The sequence below is a fragment of the Taudactylus pleione genome, unplaced genomic scaffold (genome assembly GCF_031769625.1).
Source record: "Taudactylus pleione unplaced genomic scaffold, aTauple2 ptg001929l, whole genome shotgun sequence".
Classification (NCBI taxonomy): domain Eukaryota; kingdom Metazoa; phylum Chordata; class Amphibia; order Anura; family Myobatrachidae; genus Taudactylus; species Taudactylus pleione.
The window spans coordinates 151291-176045 of NW_028286326.1; the positions used below are offsets into that span (position 1 = coordinate 151291).

The 24755-nt window shown below is 31.0% G+C and overlaps 2 non-coding genes across 2 annotated transcripts; both read left to right on the forward strand.

Moving 5' to 3' along the window:
* Positions 1 to 21500: 21500 nt before the first annotated feature.
* Positions 21501 to 21573, forward strand: TRNAF-GAA (transfer RNA phenylalanine (anticodon GAA)). The gene has a single exon. It is a non-coding gene; the product is annotated as a tRNA-Phe (tRNA).
* Positions 21574 to 24431: 2858 nt separating this feature from the next.
* TRNAF-GAA (transfer RNA phenylalanine (anticodon GAA)) lies at positions 24432 to 24504 on the forward strand. The gene has a single exon. It is a non-coding gene; the product is annotated as a tRNA-Phe (tRNA).
* The last annotated feature ends 251 nt before the right edge of the window (positions 24505 to 24755 follow it).

Consider the following 24755-nt stretch of genomic DNA (forward strand, 5'->3'; position numbering starts at 1 on the left):
GAAAAATATTGATACTAAACCTTGTGTAACCATGCAAACATAGCTCAGGTGAGGTTTTAGTGACTTTTGCCATACACAGACTTTGCCGAAATAGCTCAGTTGGCAGAGCATTAGACTGAAGATCTAAAGGTCCCGGGTTTCAGCATGTTTGAGTACATTTTTTCTTTTTTCCTTGACTAGTTATCAGTATTTAATTATTTCAAATGTAAACAACATCATTTCTTAACATAGTTGAGTATTCAGTAGTATCTTCTAAATGATGAGAATGTTTATTTAATAACACGGTGCATAAATACAGCTTAAATATTGTTTTCATGTTGTATGTCATGCTACTCTATTATGAAAATTTGAAGTAATCTAACAATGCTTCCTGACCACAATTTGATAAAACTTTTACTTAAATGTACGATTAAGGGTTTGTAATTTATATATTTACAGTATAAAACACATCTTTTCTCTTCATTTCATGCAACCATGATGACAGAAAAATATTGATACTTAACCTTGTGTAACCATGCAAACATAGCTCAGTTGAGGTCTTAGTGACTTTTGCCATACACCAACCTTGCCGAAATAGCTCAGTTGGGAGAACGTTAAACTGAAGATCTAAAGGTCCGTGGTTCGATCCCGGGTTTCGGCATGTTTGAGTGCATTTTTTCTTTTTTCCTTAAGTAGTGATCAGAATTTAATTATTTCAAATTTAAACAACATCATTTCTTAACATAGTTGAGTATTCAGTAGTAACTTCTAAATGATGAGAATGTTTATTTATCAACACGGTGCATAAATACAGCTTAAATATTGTTTTCATGTTGTAAGTCATGCTACTCTATCTATTATGAAAATTTGAAGTAATCTAACAATGCTTCCTGACCACAATTTGTTAAAACTTTTACTTAAATGTATGATTAAGGGTTTGTAATGGATATATTTACAGTACAAACATATATTTTCTTTTCATTTCATGCAATCATGATGACAGAAAAATATTAATACTAAACCTTGTGTAACCAAGCAAACATAGCTCAGTTGATCTCTTACTGACTTTTGCCATACACAGACCTTGCCAAAATAGCTTAGTTGGGAGAGAGTTAGACTGAAGATCTAAAGGTCCCGGGTTTCGGCATGTTTGAGTACGTTTTTCCTTTTTTCCTTGAGTACTTATCAGTATTTAATTATTTCAAATGTAAACAACATCATTTCTTAACATAGTTGAGTATTCAGTAGTATCTTCTAAATGATGAGAATGTTTATTTAACAACACGGTGGATAAATACAGCTTAAATATTGTTTTCATGTTGTCCATCATGCTTCTCTAACTATTATGAAAATTTGAAGTAATCTAACAATGCTTCCTGACCACAATTTGTTAAAACTTTTACTTAAATGTATAATTAAGGGTTTGCAATGGATATATTTACAGTATAAAACACATATTTTCTTTTCATTTCATGCAATCATGATGACAGAAAAATATTGATTCTAAACCTTGTGTAACCATGCAAACATAGCTCAGTTGAGGTCTTAGTGACTTTTACCATACATAGACCTTGCTGAAATAGCTCAGTTGGGAGAGCGTTAGACTGAAGATCTAAAGGTCCCGGGTTTCGGCATGTTTGAGTGCATTTTTTTCTTTTTTCCTTGAGTAGTGATCAGTATTTAATTATTTCAAATGTAAACAACATCATTTCTTAACATAGTTGAGTATTCAGTAGTAACTTCTAAATGATGAGAATGTTTATTTAACAACATGGTGCATAAATACAGCTTAAATATTGTTTTCATGTTGTAAGTCATGCTACTCTAACCATTATGAAAATTTGAAGTAATCTAACAATGCTTCCTGACCACAATTTGTTAAAACTTTTACTTAAATGTATGATTAAGGGTTTGTAATGGATATATTTACAGTATAAAACACATATTTTCTGTTCATTTCATGCAATCATGATGACAGAAAAATATTGATACTAAACTTTGTGTAACCATGCAAACATAGCTCAGTTGAGGTCTTAGTAACTTTTGCCATACACAGACTTTGCCGAAATAGCTCAGTTGGGAGAGCATTAGACTGAAGATCTAAAGGTCCCGGGTTTCAGCACGTTTGAGTACCTTTTTTCTTATTTCCTTGAGTAGCTATCAGTATTTAAGTATTTCAAATGTAAACAACATCGTTTCTTAACATAGTTGAGTATTCAGTAGTAACTTCTAAATGATGAGAATGTTTATTTAACAACAAGGTGCATAAATACAGCTTAAATATTGTTTTCATGTTGTCCGTCATCCTACTCTATTATGAAAATTTGAAGTAAACTAACTGCTTCCTGACCACAATTTGTTAAATCTTTTACTTAAATGTATGATTAAGGGTTAGTAATTTATATATTTACAGTATAAAACACATCTTTTCTCTTCATTTTATGCAATCATGATGACAGAAAAATATTGATACTTAACCTTGTGTAACCATGCAAACATAGCTCAGTTGAGGTCTTAGTGACTTTTGCCTTACACCGACCTTGCTGAAATAGCTCAGTTTGGAGAACATTAAACTGAAGATCTAAATGTCCCTGGTTCAAACCCAGGTTTCGGCATGTTTGAGTGCATTTTTCTTTTTCCCTTTTTTAGTGATCAGAATTTAATTATTTCAAATTTAAACAACATAATTTCTTAACATAGTTGAGTATTCAGTAGTAACTTCTAAATGATGAGAATGTTTATTTAACAACACGGTGCATAAATACAGCTTAAATATTGTTTTCATGTTGTAAGTCATGCTACTCTAACTATTATGAAAATTTGAAGTAATCTAACAATGCTTCCTGACCACAATTTGTTAAAACTTTTACTTAAATGTATGATTAAGGGTTTGTAATGGATATATTTACAGTATAATACACATATTTTCCTTTCATTTCATGCAATCATGATGACAGAAAAATATTGATACTAAACCTTGTGTAACCATGCAAACATAGCTCAGGTGAGGTCTTAGTGATTTTTGCCATACACAGACTTTGCCGAAATAGCTCAGTTGGGAGAGCATAAGACTGAAGATTTAAAGGTCCCGGGTTTCAGCATGTTTGAGTACATTTTTTCTTTTTTCCTTGAGTAGTTATCAGTATTTAATTATTTTAAATGTAAACAACATCATTTCTTAACATAGTTGAGTATTCAGTAGTATCTTCTAAATGATGAGAATGTTTATTTAATAACTCGGTGCATAAATACAGCTTAAATATTGTTTTCATGTTGTAAGTCATGCTACTCTATTATGAAAATTTGAAGTAATCTAACAATGCTTCCTGACCACAATTTGTTAAAACTTTTACTTAAATGTATGATTAAGGGTTTGTAATGGATATATTTACAGTATAATACACATATTTTCCTTTCATTTCATGCAATCATGATGACAGAAAAATATTGATACTAAACCTTGTGTAACCATGCAAGCATAGCGCAGGTGAGGTCTTTGTGATTTTTGCCATACACAGACTTTGCCGAAATAGCGCAGTTGGGAGAGCATAATACTGAAGATTTAAAGGTCCCGGGTTTCAGCATGTTTGAGTAAATTTTTTATTTTTTCCTTGAGTAGTTATCAGTTTTTAATTATTTCAAATGTAAACAACATCATTTCTTAACATAGTTGAGTATTCAGTAGTATCTTCTAAATGATGAGAATGTTTATTTAATAACTCGGTGCATAAATACAGCTTAAATATTGTTTTCATGTTGTAAGTCATGCTACTCTAACCATTATGAAAATTTGAAGTAATCTAACAGTGCTTCCTGACCACAATTTGTTAAAACTTTTACTTAAATGTATGATTAAGGGTTTGTAATGGATATATTTACAGTATAAAACACATATTTTCTGTTCATTTCATGCAATCATGATGACAGAAAAATATTGATACTAAACTTTGTGTAACCATGCAAACATAGCTCAGTTGAGGTCTTAGTAACTTTTGCCATACACAGACTTTGCCGAAATAGCTCAGTTGGAGAGCATTAGACTGAAGATCTAAAGGTCCCGGGTTTCAGCACGTTTGAGTACCTTTTTTCTTATTTCCTTGAGTAGCTATCAGTATTTAAGTATTTCAATGTAAACAACATCATTTCTTAACATAGTTGAGTATTCAGTAGTATCTTCTAAATGATGAGAATGTTTATTTAATAACTCGGTGCATAAATACAGCTTAAATATTGTTTTCATGTTGTAAGTCATGCTACTCTATTATGAAAATTTGAAGTAATCTAACAATGTTTCCTGACCACAATTTGATAAAACTTTTACTAAAATTTACGATTAAGGGTTTGTAATTTATATATTTACAGTGTAAAACACATCTTTTCTCTTCATTTCATGCAACCATGATGACAGAAAAATATTGATACTAAACCATGTGTAACCATGCAAACATAGCTCAGGTGAGGTTTTAGTAACTTTTGCCATACACAGACTTTGCCGAAATAGCTCAGTTGGCAGAGCATTAGACTGAAGATCTAAAGGTCCCGGGTTTCAGCATGTTTGAGTACATTTTTTCTTTTTTCCTTGAGTAGTTATCAGTATTTAATTATTTCAAATGTAAACAACATCATTTCTTAACATAGTTGAGTATTCAGTAGTATCTTCTAAATGATGAGAATGTTTATTTAATAACACGGTGCATAAATACAGCTTAAATATTGTTTTCATGTTGTCTGTCATGCTACTCTATTATGAAAATTTGAAGTAATCTAACAATGCTTCCTGACCACAATTAGATAAAACTTTTACTTAAATGTATGATTAAGGGTTTGTAATTTATATATTTACACTACAAAACACATCTTTTCTCTTCATTTCATGCAACCATGATGACAGAAAAATATTGATACTTAACCTTGTGTAACCATGCAAACATAGCTCAGTTGAGGTCTTAGTGACTTTTGCCATACACCAACCTTGCCGAAATAGCTCAGTTGGGAGAGCGTTAAACTGAAGATCTAAAGGTCCGTGGTTCGATCCCGGGTTTCGGCATGTTTGAGTGCATTTTTTCTTTTTTCCTTGAGTAGTGATCAGAATTTAATTATTTCAAATTTAAACAACATAATTTCTTAACATAGTTGAGTATTCAGTAGTAACTTCTAAATGATGAGAATGTTTATTTATCAACACGGTGCATAAATACAGCTTAAATATTGTTTTCATGTTGTAAGTCATGCTACTCTATCTATTATGAAAATTTGAAGTAATCTAACAATGCTTCCTGACCACAATTTGTTAAAACTTTTACTTAAATGTATGATTAAGGGTTTGTAATGGATATATTTACAGTACAAAACACATATTTTCTTTTCATTTCATGCAATCATGATGACAGAAAAATATTAATACTAAACCTTGTGTAACCATGCAAACATTGCTCAGTTGATCTCTTAGTGACTTTTGCCATACACAGACCTTGCCAAAATAGCTTAGTTGGGAGAGCGTTAGACTGAAGATCTAAAGGTCCCGGGTTTCAGCATGTTTGAGTACGTTTTTCCTTTTTTCCTTGAGTACTTATCAGTATTTAATTATTTCAAATGTAAACAACATCATTTCTTAACATAGTTGAGTATTCAGTAGTATCTTCTAAATGATGAGAATGTTTATTTAACAACACGGTGGATAAATACAGCTTAAATATTGTTTTCATGTTGTCCATCATGCTACTCTAACTATTATGAAAATTTGAAGTAATCTAACAATGCTTCCTGACCACAATTTGATAAAACTTTTACTTAAATGTATAATTAAGGGTTTGCAATGGAAATATTTACAGTATAAAACACATATTTTCTTTTCATTTCATGCAATCATGATGACAGAAAAATATTGATTCTAAAACTTGTGTAACCATGCAAACATAGCTCAGTTGAGGTCTTAGTGACTTTTACCATACATAGACCTTGCTGAAATAGCTCAGTTGGGAGAGCGTTAGACTGAAGATCTAAAGGTCCCGGGTTTCGGCATGTTTTAGTGCATTTTTTTCTTTTTTCCTTGAGTTGTGATCAGTATTTAATTATTTCAAATGTAAACATCATTTCTTAACATAGTTGAGTATTCAGTAGTAACTTCTAAATGATGAGAATGTTTATTTAACAACATGTTGCATAAATACAGCTTAAATATTGTTTTCATGTTGTAAGTCATGCTACTCTAACCATTATGAAAATTTGAAGTAATCTAACAATGCTTCCTGACCACAATTTGTTAAAACATTTACTTAAATGTATGATTAAGGGTTTGTAATGGATATATTTACAGTATAAAACACATATTTTCTGTTCATTTCATGCAATCATGATGACAGAAAAATATTGATACTAAACCTTGTGTAACCATGCAAACATAGCTCAGTTGAGGTCTTAGTGACTTTTGCCATACACAGACTTTGCCGAAATAGCTCAGTTGGGAGAGCATTAGACTGAAGATCTAAAGGTCCCGGGTTTCAGCACGTTTGAGTTCCTTTTTTCTTATTTCGTTGAGTAGTTATCAGTATTTAAGTATTTCAAATGTAAACAACATCGTTTCTTAACATAGTTGAGTATTCAGTAGTAACTTCTAAATGATGAGAATGTTTATTTAACAACACGGTGCATAAATACAGCTTAAATATTGTTTTCATGTTGTCCGTCATGCTACTCTATTATGAAAATTTGAAGTAAACAAACTGCTTCCTGACCACAATTTGTTAAATCTTTTACTTAAATGTACGATTAAGGGTTTGTAATTTATATATTTACAGTATAAAACACATCTTTTCTCTTCATTTCATGCAATCATGATGACAGAAAAATATTGATACTAAACCTTGTGTAACCATGCAAACATAGCTCAGTTGAGGTCTTAGTGACTTTTGCCATACACCGACCTTGCCGAAATAGCTCAGATCGGAGAGCGTTAGACTGAATATCGAAATGTCCCAGGTTCAAACCCGGGTTTCGGCATGTTTGAGTGCATTTTACTTTTTTCCTTGAGTAGTGATCAGAATTTAAATATTTCAAATTTAAACAACATAATTTCTTAACATAGTTGAGTATTCAGTAGTAATTTCTAAATGATGAGAATGTTTATTTAACAACACGGTGCATAAATACAGCTTAAATATTGTTTTCATATTGTAAGTCATGCTACTCTAACTATTATGAAAATTTGAAGTAATCTAACAATGCTTCCTGACCACAAATTGTTAAAATTTTTACTTAAATGTATGATTAAGGGTTTGTAATGGATATATTTACAGTATAATACACATATTTTCTTTTCATTTCATGCAATCATGATGACAGAAAAATATTGATACTAAACCTTGTGTAACCATGCAAACATAGCTCAGGTGAGGTCTTAGTGACTTTTGCCATACACAGACTTTGCCGAAATAGCTCAGTTGGGAGAGCATAAGACTGAAGATTTAAAGGTCCCGGGTTTCAGCATGTTTGAGTACATTTTTTCTTTTTTCCTTGAGTAGTTATCAGTATTTAATTATTTCAAATGTAAACAACATCATTTCTTAACATAGTTGAGTATTCAGTAGTATCTTCTAAATGATGAGAATGTTTATTTAATAACACGGTGCATAAATACAGCTTAAATATTGTTTTCATGTTGTCCGTCATGCTACTCTATTATGAAAATTTGAAGTAATCTAACAATGCTTCCTGACCACAATTTGTTAAAACTTTTACTTAAATGTATGATTAAGGGTTTGTAATGGATATATTTACAGTATAAAACACATATTTTCTGTTCATTTCATGCAATCATGATGACAGAAAAATATTGATACTAAACCTTGTGTAACCATGCAAACATAGCGCAGGTGAGGTCTTTGTGATTTTTGCCATACACAGACTTTGCCGAAATAGCTCAGTTGGGAGAGCATAATACTGAAGATTTAAAGGTCCCGGGTTTCAGCATGTTTGAGTAAATTTTTTATTTTTTCCTTGAGTAGTTATCAGTTTTTAATTATTTCAAATGTAAACAACATCATTTCTTAACATAGTTGAGTATTCAGTAGTATCTTCTAAATGATGAGAATGTTTATTTAATAACTCGGTGCATAAATACAGCTTAAATATTGTTTTCATGTTGTAAGTCATGCTACTCTATTATGAAAATTTGAAGTAATCTAACAATGCTTCCTGACCACAATTTGATAAAACTTTTACTAAAATTTACGATTAAGGGTTTGTAATTTATATATTTACAGTGTAAAACACATCTTTTCTCTTCATTTCATGCAACCATGATGACAGAAAAATATTGATACTAAACCTTGTGTAACCATGCAAACATAGCTCAGGTGAGGTTTTAGTGACTTTTGCCATACACAGACTTTGCCGAAATAGCTCAGTTGGCAGAGCATTAGACTGAAGATCTAAAGGTCCCGGGTTTCAGCATGTTTGAGTACATTTTTTCTTTTTTCCTTGACTAGTTATCAGTATTTAATTATTTCAAATGTAAACAACATCATTTCTTAACATAGTTGAGTATTCAGTAGTATCTTCTAAATGATGAGAATGTTTATTTAATAACACGGTGCATAAATACAGCTTAAATATTGTTTTCATGTTGTATGTCATGCTACTCTATTATGAAAATTTGAAGTAATCTAACAATGCTTCCTGACCACAATTTGATAAAACTTTTACTTAAATGTATGATTAAGGGTTTGTAATTTATATATTTACAGTATAAAACACATCTTTTCTCTTCATTTCATGCAACCATGATGACAGAAAAATATTGATACTTAACCTTGTGTAACCATGCAAACATAGCTCAGTTGAGGTCTTAGTGACTTTTGCCATACACCAACCTTGCCGAAATAGCTCAGTTGGGAGAACGTTAAACTGAAGATCTAAAGGTCCGTGGTTCGATCCCGGGTTTCGGCATGTTTGAGTGCATTTTTTCTTTTTTCCTTAAGTAGTGATCAGAATTTAATTATTTCAAATTTAAACAACATCATTTCTTAACATAGTTGAGTATTCAGTAGTAACTTCTAAATGATGAGAATGTTTATTTATCAACACGGTGCATAAATACAGCTTAAATATTGTTTTCATGTTGTAAGTCATGCTACTCTATCTATTATGAAAATTTGAAGTAATCTAACAATGCTTCCTGACCACAATTTGTTAAAACTTTTACTTAAATGTATGATTAAGGGTTTGTAATGGATATATTTACAGTACAAACATATATTTTCTTTTCATTTCATGCAATCATGATGACAGAAAAATATTAATACTAAACCTTGTGTAACCAAGCAAACATAGCTCAGTTGATCTCTTACTGACTTTTGCCATACACAGACCTTGCCAAAATAGCTTAGTTGGGAGAGAGTTAGACTGAAGATCTAAAGGTCCCGGGTTTCGGCATGTTTGAGTACGTTTTTCCTTTTTTCCTTGAGTACTTATCAGTATTTAATTATTTCAAATGTAAACAACATCATTTCTTAACATAGTTGAGTATTCAGTAGTATCTTCTAAATGATGAGAATGTTTATTTAACAACACGGTGGATAAATACAGCTTAAATATTGTTTTCATGTTGTCCATCATGCTTCTCTAACTATTATGAAAATTTGAAGTAATCTAACAATGCTTCCTGACCACAATTTGTTAAAACTTTTACTTAAATGTATAATTAAGGGTTTGCAATGGATATATTTACAGTATAAAACACATATTTTCTTTTCATTTCATGCAATCATGATGACAGAAAAATATTGATTCTAAACCTTGTGTAACCATGCAAACATAGCTCAGTTGAGGTCTTAGTGACTTTTACCATACATAGACCTTGCTGAAATAGCTCAGTTGGGAGAGCATTAGACTGAAGATCTAAAGGTCCCGGGTTTCGGCATGTTTGAGTGCATTTTTTTCTTTTTTCCTTGAGTAGTGATCAGTATTTAATTATTTCAAATGTAAACAACATCATTTCTTAACATAGTTGAGTATTCAGTAGTAACTTCTAAATGATGAGAATGTTTATTTAACAACATGGTGCATAAATACAGCTTAAATATTGTTTTCATGTTGTAAGTCATGCTACTCTAACCATTATGAAAATTTGAAGTAATCTAACAATGCTTCCTGACCACTATTTGTTAAAACTTTTACTTAAATGTATGATTAAGGGTTTGTAATGGATATATTTACAGTATAAAACACATATTTTCTGTTCATTTCATGCAATCATGATGACAGAAAAATATTGATACTAAACTTTGTGTAACCATGCAAACATAGCTCAGTTGAGGTCTTAGTGACTTTTGCCATACACAGACTTTGCCGAAATAGCTCAGTTGGGAGAGCATTAGACTGAAGATCTAAAGGTCCCGGGTTTCAGCACGTTTGAGTACCTTTTTTCTTATTTCCTTGAGTAGCTATCAGTATTTAAGTATTTCAAATGTAAACAACATCGTTTCTTAACATAGTTGAGTATTCAGTAGTAACTTCTAAATGATGAGAATGTTTATTTAACAACACGGTGCATAAATACAGCTTAAATATTGTTTTCATGTTGTCCATCATCCTACTCTATTATGAAAATTTGAAGTAAACTAACTGCTTCCTGACCACAATTTGTTAAATCTTTTACTTAAATGTATGATTAAGGGTTAGTAATTTATATATTTACAGTATAAAACACATCTTTTCTCTTCATTTCATGCAATCATGATGACAGAAAAATATTGATACTTAACCTTGTGTAACCATGCAAACATAGCTCAGTTGAGGTCTTAGTGACTTTTGCCTTACACCGACCTTGCTGAAATAGCTCAGTTTGGAGAACATTAAACTGAAGATCTAAATGTCCCTGGTTCAAACCCAGGTTTCGGCATGTTTGAGTGCATTTTTCTTTTTCCCTTTTTTAGTGATCAGAATTTAATTATTTCAAATTTAAACAACATAATTTCTTAACATAGTTGAGTATTCAGTAGTAACTTCTAAATGATGAGAATGTTTATTTAACAACACGGTGCATAAATACAGCTTAAATATTGTTTTCATGTTGTAAGTCATGCTACTCTAACTATTATGAAAATTTGAAGTAATCTAACAATGCTTCCTGACCACAATTTGTTAAAACTTTTACTTAAATGTATGATTAAGGGTTTGTAATGGATATATTTACAGTATAATACACATATTTTCCTTTCATTTCATGCAATCATGATGACAGAAAAATATTGATACTAAACCTTGTGTAACCATGCAAACATAGCTCAGGTGAGGTCTTAGTGATTTTTGCCATACACAGACTTTGCCGAAATAGCTCAGTTGGGAGAGCATAAGACTGAAGATTTAAAGGTCCCGGGTTTCAGCATGTTTGAGTACATTTTTTCTTTTTTCCTTGAGTAGTTATCAGTATTTAATTATTTTAAATGTAAACAACATCATTTCTTAACATAGTTGAGTATTCAGTAGTATCTTCTAAATGATGAGAATGTTTATTTAATAACTCGGTGCATAAATACAGCTTAAATATTGTTTTCATGTTGTAAGTCATGCTACTCTATTATGAAAATTTGAAGTAATCTAACAATGCTTCCTGACCACAATTTGTTAAAACTTTTACTTAAATGTATGATTAAGGGTTTGTAATGGATATATTTACAGTATAATACACATATTTTCCTTTCATTTCATGCAATCATGACAGAAAAATATTGATACTAAACCTTGTGTAACCATGCAAGCATAGCGCAGGTGAGGTCTTTGTGATTTTTGCCATACACAGACTTTGCCGAAATAGCGCAGTTGGGAGAGCATAATACTGAAGATTTAAAGGTCCCGGGTTTCAGCATGTTTGAGTAAATTTTTTATTTTTTCCTTGAGTAGTTATCAGTTTTTAATTATTTCAAATGTAAACAACATCATTTCTTAACATAGTTGAGTATTCAGTAGTATCTTTTAAATGATGAGAATGTTTATTTAATAACTCGGTGCATAAATACAGCTTAAATATTGTTTTCATGTTGTAAGTCATGCTACTCTATTATGAAAATTTGAAGTAATCTAACAATGCTTCCTGACCACAATTTGATAAAACTTTTACTAAAATTTACGATTAAGGGTTTGTAATTTATATATTTACAGTGTAAAACACATCTTTTCTCTTCATTTCATGCAACCATGATGACAGAAAAATATTGATACTAAACCATGTGTAACCATGCAAACATAGCTCAGGTGAGGTTTTAGTGACTTTTGCCATACACAGACTTTGCCGAAATAGCTCAGTTGGCAGAGCATTAGACTGAAGATCTAAAGGTCCCGGGTTTCAGCATGTTTGAGTACATTTTTTCTTTTTTCCTTGAGAAGTTATCAGTATTTAATTATTTCAAATGTAAACAACATCATTTCTTAACATAGTTGAGTATTCAGTAGTATCTTCTAAATGATGAGAATGTTTATTTAATAACACGGTGCATAAATACAGCTTAAATATTGTTTTCATGTTGTAAGTCATGCTACTCTATTATGAAAATTTGAAGTAATCTAACAATGCTTCCTGACCACAATTAGATAAAACTTTTACTTAAATGTATGATTAAGGGTTTGTAATTTATATATTTACACTACAAAACACATCTTTTCTCTTCATTTCATGCAGCCATGATGCAATCATGATGACAGAAAAATATTAATACTAAACCTTTTGTAACCATGCAAACATAGCTCAGTTGATGTCTTAGTGACTTTTGCCATACACAGACCTTGCCAAAATAGCTTAGTTGGGAGAGCGTTAGACTGAAGATCTAAAGGTCCCGGGTTTCGGCATGTTTGAGTACGTTTTTCCTTTTTTCCTTGAGAACTTATCAGTATTTAATTATTTCAAATGTAAACAACATCATTTCTCAACATAGTTGAGTATTCAGTAGTATCTTCTAAATAATGAAAATGTATATTTAACAACACGGTGCATAAATACAGCTTAAATATTGTTTTCATGTTGTAAGTCATGCTACTCTAACTATTATGAAAATTTGAAGTAATCTAACAATGCTTCCTGACCACAATTTGTTAAAACTTTTACTTAAATGTATGATTAAGGGTTTGCAGTGGATATATTTACAGTATAAAACACATATTTTCTGTTCATTTCATGCAATCATGATGACAGAAAAATATTGATACTAAACCTTGAGTAACCAAGCAAACATAGCTCAGTTGATCTCTTAGTGACTTTTGCCATACACAGACCTTGCCAAAATAGCTTAGTTGGGAGAGAGTTAGACTGAAGATCTAAAGGTCCCGGGTTTCGGCATGTTTGAGTACGTTTTTCCTTTTTTCCTTGAGTACTTATCAGTATTTAATTATTTCAAATGTAAACAACATCATGTCTTAACATAGTTGAGTATTCAGTAGTATCTTCTAAATGATGAGAATGTTTATTTAACAACACGGTGGATAAATACAGCTTAAATATTGTTTTCATGTTGTCCATCATGCTTCTCTAACTATTATGAAAATTTGAAGTAATTTAACAATGCTTCCTGACCACAATTTGTTAAAACTTTTACTTAAATGTATAATTAAGGGTTTGCAATGGATATATTTACAGTATAAAACACATATTTTCTTTTCATTTCATGCAATCATGATGACAGAAAAATATTGATTCTAAACCTTGTGTAACCATGCAAACATAGCTCAGTTGAGGTCTTAGTGACTTTTACCATACATAGACCTTGCTGAAATAGCTCAGTTGGGAGAGCGTTAGACTGAAGATCTAAAGGTCCCGGGTTTCGGCATGTTTGAGTGCATTTTTTTCTTTTTTCCTTGAGTAGTGACCAGTATTTAATTATTTCAAATGTAAACAACATCATTTCTTAACATAGTTGAGTATTCAGTAGTAACTTCTAAATGATGAGAATGTTTATTTAACAACACGGTGCATAAATACAGCTTAAATATTGTTTTCATGTTGTCCGTCATGCTACTCTATTATGAAAATTTGAAGTAAACTAACTGCTTCCTGACCACAATTTGTTAAATCTTTTACTTAAATGTACGATTAAGGGTTTGTAATTTATATATTTACAGTATAAAACACATCTTTTCTCTTCATTTCATGCAATCATGATGACAGAAAAATATTGATACTAAACCTTGTGTAACCATGCAAACATAGCTCAGTTGAGGTCTTAGTGACTTTTGCCATACACCGACCTTGCCGAAATAGCTCAGATCGGAGAGCGTTAGACTGAATATCGAAATGTCCCAGGTTCGAACCCGGGTTTCGGCATGTTTGAGTGCATTTTACTTTTTTCCTTGAGTAGTGATCAGAATTTAATTATTTCAAATTTAAACAACATAATTTCTTAACATAGTTGAGTATTCAGTAGTAATTTCTAAATGATGAGAATGTTTATTTAACAACACGGTGCATAAATACAGCTTAAATATTGTTTTCATGTTGTAAATCATGCTACTCTAACTATTATGAAAATTTGAAGTAATCTAACAATGCTTCCTGACCACAATTTGTTAAAACTTTTACTTAAATGTATGATTAAGGGTTTGTAATGGATATATTTACAGTATAAAACACATATTTTCTGTTCATTTCATGCAATCATGATGACAGAAAAATATTTATACTAAACCTTGTGTAACCATGCAAACATAGCGCAGGTGAGGTCTTAGTGATTTTTGCCATACACAGACTTTGCCGAAATAGCTCAGTTGGGAGAGCATAATACTGAAGATTTAAAGGTCCCGGGTTTCAGCATGTTTGAGTAAATTTTTTATTTTTTCCTTGAGTAGTTATCAGTTTTTAATTATTTCAAATGCAAACAACATCATTTCTTAACATAGTTGAGTATTCAGTAGTATCTTCTAAATGATGAGAATGTTTATTTAATAACTCGGTGCATAAATACAGCTTAAATATTGTTTTCATGTTGTAAGTCATGCTACTCTATTATGAAAATTTGAAGTAATCTAACAATGCTTCCTGACCACAATTTGATAAAACTTTTACTAAAATTTACGATTAAGGGTTTGTAATTTATATATTTACAGTGTAAAACACATCTTTTCTCTTCATTTCATGCAACCATGATGACAGAAAAATATTGATACTAAACCTTGTGTAACCATGCAAACATAGCTCAGGTGAGGTTTTAGTGACTTTTGCCATACACAGACTTTGCCGAAATAGCTCAGTTGGCAGAGCATTAGACTGAAGATCTAAAGGTCCCGGGTTTCAGCATGTTTGAGTAAATTTTTTCTTTTTTACTTGAGTAGTTATCAGTATTTAATTATTTCAAATGTAAACAACATCATTTCTTAACATAGTTGAGTATTCAGCAGTATCTTCTAAATGATGAGAATGTTTATTTAATAACACGGTGCATAAATACAGCTTAAATATTGTTTTCATGTTGTCTGTCATGCTACTCTATTATGAAAATTTGAAGTAATCTAACAATGCTTCCTGACCACAATTAGATAAAACTTTTACTTAAATGTATGATTAAGGGTTTGTAATTTATATATTTACACTACAAAACACATCTTTTCTCTTCATTTCATGCAACCATGATGACAGAAAAATATTGATACTTAACCTTGTGTAACCATGCAAACATAGCTCAGTTGAGGTCTTAGTGACTTTTGCCATACACAGACTTTGCTGAAATAGCTCAGTTGGGAGAGCATTAGACTGAAGATCTAAAGGTCCCGGGTTTCAGCATGTTTGAGTACCTTTTTTCTTATTTCCTTGAGTAGTTATCAGTATTTAAGTATTTCAAATGTAAACAACATCGTTTCTTAACATAGTTGAGTATTCAGTAGTAACTTCTAAATGATGAGAATGTTTATTTAACAACACGGTGCATAAATACAGCTTAAATATTGTTTTCATGTTGTAAATCATGCTACTCTATCTATTATGAAAATATGAAGTAATCTAACAATGCTACCTGACCACAATTTGTTAAAACTTTTACTTAAATGTATGATTAAGGGTTTGTAATGGATATATTTACAGTACAAAACACATATTTTCTTTTCATTTCATGCAATCATGATGACAGAAAAATATTAATACTAAACCTTGTGTAACCATGCAAACATAGCTCAGTTGATCTCTTAGTGACTTTTGCCATACACAGACCTTGCCAAAATAGCTTAGTTGGGAGAGCGTTAGACTGAAGATCTAAAGGTCCCGAGTTTCGGCATGTTTGAGTACGTTTTTCCTTTTTTCCTTGAGTACTTATCAGTATTTAATTATTTCAAATGTAAACAACATCTTTTCTTAACATAGTTGAGTATTCAGTAGTATCTTCTAAATGATGAGAATGTTTATTAAACAACACGGTGGATAAATACAGCTTAAATATTGTTTTCATGTTGTCCATCATGCTACTCTAACTATTATGAAAATTTGAAGTAATCTAACAATGCTTCCTGACCACAATTTGTTAAAACTTTTACTTAAATGTATAATTAAGGGTTTGCAATGGATATATTTACAGTATAAAACACATATTTTCCTTTCATTTCATGCAATCATGATGACAGACAAATATTGATACTAAACCTTGTGTAACCATGCAAACATAGCTCAGGTAAGGTCTAAGTGACTTTTGCCATACACAGACTTTGCCGAAATAGCTCAGTTGGGAGAGCATAAGACTGAAGATTTAAAGGTCCCGGGTTTCAGCATGTTTGAGTACATTATTTCTTTTTTCCTTGAGTAGTGATCAGTATTTAATTATTTCAAATTTAAACAACATCATTTCTTAACATAGTTGAGTATTCAGTAGTATCTTCTAAATGATGAGAATGTTTATTTAATAACACGGTGCATAAATACAGCTTAAATATTGTTTTCATGTTGTCCGTCATGCTACTCTATTATGAAAATTTGAAGTAATCTAACAATGCTTCCTGACCACAATTTGTTAAAACTTTTACTTAAATGTATGATTAAGGGTTTGTAATGGATATATTTACAGTATAAAACACATATTTTCTGTTCATTTCATGCAATCATGATGACAGAAAAATATTTATACTAAACCTTGTGTAACCATGCAAACATAGCGCAGGTGAGGTCTTAGTGATTTTTGCCATACACAGACTTTGCCGAAATAGCTCAGTTGGGAGAGCATAATACTGAAGATTTAAAGGTCCCGGGTTTCAGCATGTTTGAGTAAATTTTTTATTTTTTCCTTGAGTAGTTATCAGTTTTTAATTATTTCAAATGCAAACAACATCATTTCTTAACATAGTTGAGTATTCAGTAGTATCTTCTAAATGATGAGAATGTTTATTTAATAACTCGGTGCATAAATACAGCTTAAATATTGTTTTCATGTTGTAAGTCATGCTACTCTATTATGAAAATTTGAAGTAATCTAACAATGCTTCCTGACCACAATTTGATAAAACTTTTACTAAAATTTACGATTAAGGGTTTGTAATTTATATATTTACAGTGTAAAACACATCTTTTCTCTTCATTTCATGCAACCATGATGACAGAAAAATATTGATACTAAACCTTGTGTAAACATGCAAACATAGCTCAGGTGAGGTTTTAGTGACTTTTGCCATACACAGACTTTGCCGAAATAGCTCAGTTGGCAGAGCATTAGACTGAAGATCTAAAGGTCCCGGGTTTCAGCATGTTTGAGTAAATTTTTTCTTTTTTACTTGAGTAGTTATCAGTATTTAATTATTTCAAATGTAAACAACATCATTTCTTAACATAGTTGAGTATTCAGCAGTATCTTCTAAATGATGAGAATGTTTATTTAATAACACGGTGCATAAATACAGCTTAAATATTGTTTTCATGTTGTCTGTCATGCTACTCTATTATGAAAATTTGAAGTAATCTAACAATGCTTCCTGACCACAATTAGATAAAACTTTTACTTAAATGTATGATTAAGGGTTTGTAATTTATATATTTACACTACAAAACACATCTTTTCTCTTCATTTCATGCAACCATGATGACAGAAAAATATTGATACTTAACCTTGTGTAACCATGCAAACATAGCTCAATTGAGGTCTTAGTGACTTTTGCCATACACAGACTTTGCTGAAATAGCTCAGTTGGGAGAGCATTAGACTGAAGATCTAAAGGTCCCGGGTTTCAGCATGTTTGAGTACCTTTTTTCTTATTTCCTTGAGTAGTTATCAGTATTTAAGTATTTCAAATGTAAACAACATCGTTTCTTAACATAGTTGAGTATTCAGTAGTAACTTCTAAATGATGAGAATGTTTATTTAACAACACGGTGCATAAATACAGCTTAAATATTGTTTTCATGTTGTAAATCATGCTACTCTATCTATTATGAAAATATGAAGTAATCTAACAATGCTACCTGACCACAATTTGTTAAAACTTTTACTTAAATGTATGATTAAGGGTTTGTAATGGATATATTTACAGTACAAAACACATATTTTCTTTTCATTTCATGCAATCATGATGACAGAAAAATATTAATACTAAACCTTGTGTAACCATGCAAACATAGCTCAGTTGATCTCTTAGTGATTTTTGCCATACACAGACTTTGCCGAAATAGCTCAGTTGGGAGAGCATAATACTGAAGATTTAAAGGTCCCGGGTTTCAGCATGTTTGAGTAAATTTTTTATTTTTTCCTTGAGTAGTTATCAGTTTTTAATTATTTCAAATGCAAACAACATCATTTCTTAACATAGTTGAGTATTCAGTAGTATCTTCTAAATGATGAGAATGTTTATTTAATAACTCGGTGCATAAATACAGCTTAAATATTGTTTTCATGTTGTAAGTCATGCTACTCTATTATGAAAATTTGAAGTAATCTAACAATGCTTCCTGACCACAATTTGATAAAACTTTTACTAAAATTTACGATTAAGGGTTTGTAATTTATATATTTACAGTGTAAAACACATCTTTTCTCTTCATTTCATGCAACCATGATGACAGAAAAATATTGATACTAAACCTTGTGTAACCATGCAAACATAGCTCAGGTGAGGTTTTAGTGACTTTTGCCATACACAGACTTTGCCGAAATAGCTCAGTTGGCAGAGCATTAGACTGAAGATCTAAAGGTCCCGGGTTTCAGCATGTTTGAGTAAATTTTTTCTTTTTTACTTGAGTAGTTATCAGTATTTAATTATTTCAAATGTAAACAACATCATTTCTTAACATAGTTGAGTATTCAGCAGTATCTTCTAAATGATGAGAATGTTTATTTAATAACACGGTGCATAAATACAGCTTAAATATTGTTTTCATGTTGTCTGTCATGCTACTCTATTATGAAAATTTGAAGTAATCTAACAATGCTTCCTGACCACAATTAGATAAAACTTTTACTTAAATGTATGATTAAGGGTTTGTAATTTATATATTTACACTACAAAACACATCTTTTCTCTTCATTTCATGCAACCATGATGACAGAAAAATATTGATACTTAACCTTGTGTAACCATGCAAACATAGCTCAGTTGAGGTCTTAGTGACTTTTGCCATACACAGACTTTGCTGAAATAGCTCAGTTGGGAGAGCATTAGACTGAAGATCTAAAGGTCCCGGGTTTCAGCATGTTTGAGTACCTTTTTTCTTATTTCCTTGAGTAGTTATCAGTATTTAAGTATTTCAAATGTAAACAACATCGTTTCTTAACATAGTTGAGTATTCAGTAGTAACTTCTAAATGATGAGAATGTTTATTTAACAACACGGTGCATAAATACAGCTTAAATATTGTTTTCATGTTGTAAATCATGCTACTCTATCTATTATGAAAATATGAAGTAATCTAACAATGCTACCTGACCACAATTTGTTAAAACTTTTACTTAAATGTATGATTAAGGGTTTGTAATGGATATATTTACAGTACAAAACACATATTTTCTTTTCATTTCATGCAATCATGATGACAGAAAAATATTAATACTAAACCTTGTGTAACCATGCAAACATAGCTCAGTTGATCTCTTAGTGACTTTTGCCATACACAGACCTTGCCAAAATAGCTTAGTTGGGAGAGCGTTAGACTGAAGATCTAAAGGTCCCGAGTTTCGGCATGTTTGAGTACGTTTTTCCTTTTTTCCTTGAGTACTTATCAGTATTTAATTATTTCAAATGTAAACAACATCTTTTCTTAACATAGTTGAGTATTCAGTAGTATCTTCTAAATGATGAGAATGTTTATTAAACAACACGGTGGATAAATACAGCTTAAATATTGTTTTCATGTTGTCCATCATGCTACTCTAACTATTATGAAAATTTGGAGTAATCTAACAATGCTTCCTGACCACAATTTGTTAAAACTTTTACTTAAATGTATAATTAAGGGTTTGCAATGGATATATTTACAGTATAAAACACATATTTTCCTTTCATTTCATGCAATCATGATGACAGACAAATATTGATACTAAACCTTGTGTAACCATGCAAACATAGCTCAGGTAAGGTCTAAGTGACTTTTGCCATACACAGACTTTGCCGAAATAGCTCAGTTGGGAGAGCATAAGACTGAAGATTTAAAGGTCCCGGGTTTCAGCATGTTTGAGTACATTATTTCTTTTTTCCTTGAGTAGTGATCAGTATTTAATTATTTCAAATTTAAACAACATCATTTCTTAACATAGTTGAGTATTCAGTAGTATCTTCTAAATGATGAGAATGTTTATTTAATAACACGGTGCATAAATACAGCTTAAATATTGTTTTCATGTTGTCCGTCATGCTACTCTATTATGAAAATTTGAAGTAATCTAACAATGCTTCCTGACCACAATTTGATAAAACTTTTACTTAAATGTACGATTAAGGGTTTGTAATTTATATATTTACAGTGTAAAACACATCTTTTCTCTTCATTTCATGCAACCATGATGACAGAAAAATATTGATACTTAACCTTGTGTAACCATGCAAACATAGCTCAGTTGAGGTCTTAGTGACTTTTGCCGTACACCGACTTTGCCGAAATAGTTCACTTGGGAGAGCGTTAGACTGAAGATCTAAAGTACCCGGGTTTCGGCATGTTTAAGTACGTTTTTCCTTTTTTCTTGAGTACTTATCAGTATTTAATTATTTCAAATGTAAACAACATCATTTCTTAACATAGTTGAGTATTCAGTAGTATCTTCTAAATAATGAGAATGTTTATTTAACAACACGGTGCATAAATACAGCTTAAATATTGTTTTCATGTTGTCCATCATGCTACTCTAACTATTATGAAAATTTGAAGTAATCTAACAATTCTTCCTGACCACAATTTGTTAAATTTTTTACTTAAATGTATGATTAAGGGTTTGTAGTGGATATATTTATAGTTTAAAACACATATTTTCTTTTCATTTCATGCAATCATGATGACAGAAAAATATTGATACTGAACCTTGTGTAACCATGCAAATATAGCTCAGTTGAGGTCTTAGTGACTTTTTCCATACAGAGACCTTGCCGAAATAGCTCAGTTGGGAGAGCGTTAGACTGAAGATCTAAAGGTCCCTGGTTCGATCCTGGGTTTCGGCATTTTTAAGCACATTTTTTCTTCTTTCCTTGAGTAGTGATCAGAATTTAATTATTTCAAATTTAAAAAACATAATTTCTTAACATAGTTGAGTATTCAGTAGTAAGTTCTCAATGATGAGAATGTTTATTTAACAACATGGTGCATAAATACAGCTTAAATATTGTTTTCATGTTGTAAGTAATGCTTCTCTAACCATTATGAAAATTTGAAGTAATCTCAATGCTTCCTGACCACAATTTGTTAAAACTTTTACTTAAATGTATGATTAAGGGTTTGTAATGGATATATTTACAGTATAATACACATATTTTCTGTTCATTTCATGCAATCATGATGACAGAAAAATATTGATACTAAACCTTGTGTAACCATGCAAACATAGCTCAGTTGAGGTCTTAGTGACTTTTGCCATACACAGACTTTGCCGAAATAGCTCAGTTGGTAGAGCGTTAGACTGAAGATCTAAAGGTCCCGGGTTTCATCAAGTTTGAGTACCTTTTTTCTTATTTCCTTGAGTAGTTAACAGTATTTAAGTATTTCAAATGTAAACAACATCGTTTCTTAACATAGTTGAGTATTCAGTAGTAACTTCTAAATGATGAGAATGTTTATTTAACAACACGGTGAATAATACAGCTTAAATATTGTTTTCAAGTTGTCCGTCATGCTACTCTATTATGAAAATTTGAAGTAAACTAACTGCTTCCTGACCACAATTTGTTAAATCTTTTACTTAAATGTACAATTAAGGGTTTGTAATTTATATATTTACAGTATAAAACACATCTTTTCTCTTAATTTCATGCAATCATGATGACAGAAAAATATTGATACCTAACCTTGTGTAACCATGCAAACATAGCTCAGTTGAGGTCTTAGTGACTTTTGCCATACACAGACCTTGGCGAAATAGCTCAGTTCGGAGAGCGTTAGACTGAAGATCTAAAGGTCCCTCGTTCGAACCCGGGTTTCAGCATGTTTGAGTGCATTTTTCTTTTTTCCTTGAGTAGTGATCAGAATTTAATTATTTCAAATTTAAACTACATAATTTCTTAACATAGTTGAGTATTCAGTAGTAACTTCTAAATGATGAGAATGTTTATTTAACAACAAGGTGCATAAATACAGCTTAAATATTGTTTTCATGTTGTAAGTCATGCTACTCTAACTATTATGAAAATTTGAAGTAATCTAACAATGCTTCCTGACCACAATTTGTTAAAACTTTTACTTAAATGTATGATTAAGGGTTTGTAGTGGATATATTTACAGTATAAAACACATATTTTCTTTTCATTTCATGCAATCATGATGACAGAAAAATATTAATACTAAACCTTTTGTAACCATGCAAACATAGCTCAGTTGATGTCTTAGTGACTTTTGCCATACACAGACCTTGCCAAAACAGCTTAGTTGGGAGAGCGTTAGACTGAAGATCTAAAGGTCCCGGGTTTCGGCATGTTTGAGTACGTTTTTCCTTTTTTCCTTGAGAACTTATCAGTATTTAATTATTTCAAATGTAAACAACATCTTTTCTTAACATAGTTGAGTATTCAGTAGTATCTTCTAAATGATGAGAATGTTTATTAAACAACACGGTGGATAAATACAGCTTAAATATTGTTTTCATGTTGTCCATCATGCTACTCTAACTATTATGAAAATTTGAAGTAATCTAACAATGCTTCCTGACCACAATTTGTTAAAACTTTTACTTAAATGTATAATTAAGGGTTTGCAATGGATATATTTACAGTATAAAACACATATTTTCCTTTCATTTCATGCAATCATGATGACAGACAAATATTGATACTAAACCTTGTGTAACCATGCAAACATAGCTCAGGTAAGGTCTAAGTGACTTTTGCCATACACAGACTTTGCCGAAATAGCTCAGTTGGGAGAGCATAAGACTGAAGATTTAAAGGTCCCGGGTTTCAGCATGTTTGAGTACATTATTTCTTTTTTCCTTGAGTAGTGATCAGTATTTAATTATTTCAAATTTAAACAACATCATTTCTTAACATAGTTGAGTATTCAGTAGTATCTTCTAAATGATGAGAATGTTTATTTAATAACACGGTGCATAAATACAGCTTAAATATTGTTTTCATGTTGTCCGTCATGCTACTCTATTATGAAAATTTGAAGTAATCTAACAATGCTTCCTGACCACAATTTGATAAAACTTTTACTTAAATGTACGATTAAGGGTTTGTAATTTATATATTTACAGTGTAAAACACATCTTTTCTCTTCATTTCATGCAACCATGATGACAGAAAAATATTGATACTTAACCTTGTGTAACCATGCAAACATAGCTCAGTTGAGGTCTTAGTGACTTTTGCCGTACACCGACTTTGCCGAAATAGTTCACTTGGGAGAGCGTTAGACTGAAGATCTAAAGTACCCGGGTTTCGGCATGTTTGAGTACGTTTTTCCTTTTTTCTTGAGTACTTATCAGTATTTAATTATTTCAAATGTAAACAACATCATTTCTTAACATAGTTGAGTATTCAGTAGTATCTTCTAAATAATGAGAATGTTTATTTAACAACACGGTGCATAAATACAGCTTAAATATTGTTTTCATGTTGTCCATCATGCTACTCTAACTATTATGAAAATTTGAAGTAATCTAACAATTCTTCCTGACCACAATTTGTTAAAACTTTTACTTAAATGTATGATTAAGGGTTTGTAGTGGATATATTTATAGTTTAAAACACATATTTTCTTTTCATTTCATGCAATCATGATGACAGAAAAATATTGATACTGAACCTTGTGTAACCATGCAAATATAGCTCAGTTGAGGTCTTAGTGACTTTTTCCATACAGAGACCTTGCCGAAATAGCTCAGTTGGGAGAGCGTTAGACTGAAGATCTAAAGGTCCCTGGTTCGATCCCGGGTTTCGGCATTTTTAAGCACATTTTTTCTTCTTTCCTTGAGTAGTGATCAGAATTTAATTATTTCAAATTTAAAAAACATAATTTCTTAACATAGTTGAGTATTCAGTAGTAAGTTCTCAATGATGAGAATGTTTATTTAACAACATGGTGCATAAATACAGCTTAAATATTGTTTTCATGTTGTAAGTAATGCTTCTCTAACCATTATGAAAATTTGAAGTAATCTCAATGCTTCCTGACCACAATTTGTTAAAACTTT